Raw genomic sequence first — 2,486 nt, 5'->3', positions numbered from 1 at the left:
AATTGCTAGTTTAATCTTTATTTGTTCAACTTCGTGTTCGTTGTAGTTAATTGACAGGATCCTCAATTAGCTGTGCCTATTTAGTGTGCATAACTTGGAAAAGAGTGCATATTTAGGGTATTGTTGAACAACACCACTCCTAGATTATTAGAGGAATCTATAATTGCGGGTTTAAAGGCGGGATTAGGAATAACGAAACCTTGGGTGCAATCTAAATTGAATTGTGCTAAATAAAGCAAGCTAGTGTATCTCGGGAGAGTGCAATAGTAGATTACTGTAATTACTCGGGAGAGATTTGCGGTAAGATTAGCGTTCATGATTGATAGAGATGTGTGGGTAAATTTGTATGAGCATAAACAGAAGGAATTCCATCAATAGGGGAAATCATTGCCTTAGCTTTTTCTCATAATTGTTTACAACCCTTTTAATTTAGTTACAACCATTTAGTTACTTGCAAGCTAGTTATTAAAGAACACTCAACTGAGAATTTGAATATTTGGGAAGCTGGTTCTGAAGACTTAGTGGGTCTGAAGATAGCGGTTGATAGGTTAACTCTCTGTGGATTCGACCCTGGGCGTAATACTCGGGTTATATTTGCAACGTCCGCAGAGTCCTTTTTATAAGGCATAGTTGGGCGTGATCAAATTTTGGCGCTGTTGCCGGGGAGTTAACGGAATTATCAATTGCCATTGACAGAAATACAAAGATTCTTGTTGTAGTCAGTTTTCTCTCTACCAACTTTTTCATTGAAAATTTGACGGTTGTTGATCTGGGTGCACAGGTGCATGCCTAGAAATTCTATGAGGACTGGAGAACTGCTTGAAGGACTCTTAGACCCCGAGAAGACATACCGGGCATTGAATTGTGCAAACAAAAGACTTCAACAATCACAACAAATACACCAACTCGAAATTGATATGGGCGACATAAACGACCCCAACGGGAACGTCAAGAATGAGAAATTGGCACCTCCTGTGCCTGAGGGTGCACTTTATGACTGGGCACAACCCACAGCTGACAATCTGGCCACTGCCATTATTGTGCCTGCAATACAAGCTGAATCGTTCCAGATCACAAATAACATGTTACACTTGTTGCAGAACAAGGGCCTTTTCTCTGGGACACAAATAGAAGACCCTCAGCAACACTTAAAGAACTTCCTGTCTATTTGCAAAACTCAAAGGCAACCGAACGTGACTCCGGAAGCAATCAGATTATTATTGTTTCCATTCTCGGTGACAGGAGCTGCTCAGGTTTGGCTAAACTCGCTTCCCATAAACTCTATAGCAACGTGGGATGAGTTGGTCAAGCAATTTCACAACAAGTTCCATCCTCCCAACAAGACCGCTCAACAAATTGATGAGATTGTGAGCTTCAAACAGAAACCAATGGAGACACTACACGAGACATGGGGCAGGTTTAAAGGAATGTTGGTTATGTGTCCCCACCATGGTGTTCCAGAGCAGATGTTGGGACAACGGTTTTACATGGGATTGTCAGACAGCTTGAAGAATATAGTTGATGCCTCGGCTGGTGGGGCATTCTTGAGCAAGACTTGGAGAGAAGGTCAGAATTTGCTCGACAAGATGGCGCAGAATTCGGGTTGGACTTCTAGAAATGCACCTATCACTCCGGTGGTGCACTCAGTGCCTCTTGATCCTTCTAATACAATGGCTGAAAACATGGTGACTCTTTTGACGCAAATGAGCATCCTCACCAAAAAGGTGGAGGAATCAGGGCAGAAGCAACAGGTTCACATAGTAGACACTACCAACGGGGGCTTGTGCACATCTGGCATGAGCCAGCCAATTGGTAATCCATGGAATATAGAGCATGATCATCATCACCAGTACCCTGAAGATATGAACTATGTGGCTAACTATGGGGGTCAGAGGCAAGGTAATCAGAATTGGGGTCAGCAGACTCAGCAGCAGTACAGGCCACCGCAGCCACAGTATAACGCCGGAAATATGGGAGGCATGAGACCCCCCAACAACATGGCACCATATCCTAGACCTCAAGGGTACAACAATCAGCAGCAAGGGTACCACCCACCTCAGCAACAGCAGGGTGGAAGACAGGAAGACGGGTTTGCAAGGCTTGAAGCAATGATGTAGCAGGTTATTGGGTCCAATGCTAAAAATAAATGAAAGGGTGGATGCACATGATGCAGCTATCAAGAATATTGAGGTACAAGTAGGCCAGATTTCAATGTCACTTAACAATCGTCCTCAAGGGACATTACCTGCAGATACCCAAATCAACCCAAAAGATCAGGGCCCAAAGCAGCTGATGGCGGTGAGTCTACGGAATGGCAGGGACTTAGATATTGAGCAAGAGAGAGCTCGAGAAAACATACGAGCTGAGACACTAATTCCAGTGCCCATTGAGCTGGATGATTCTACGGGATTGATAGAGGTAACAGTTCAGCCTGCTCCTGAAGAAAAGAATATGCAGCACGAGACTGAGACAGTAGTTGAGCTAGT

This window comes from Nicotiana attenuata, unplaced genomic scaffold (genome assembly GCF_001879085.1).
Source record: "Nicotiana attenuata strain UT unplaced genomic scaffold, NIATTr2, whole genome shotgun sequence".
Classification (NCBI taxonomy): domain Eukaryota; kingdom Viridiplantae; phylum Streptophyta; class Magnoliopsida; order Solanales; family Solanaceae; genus Nicotiana; species Nicotiana attenuata.
The sequence above is the reverse complement of the archived record's forward strand: the minus strand, read 5'-3'. Positions refer to the sequence as shown.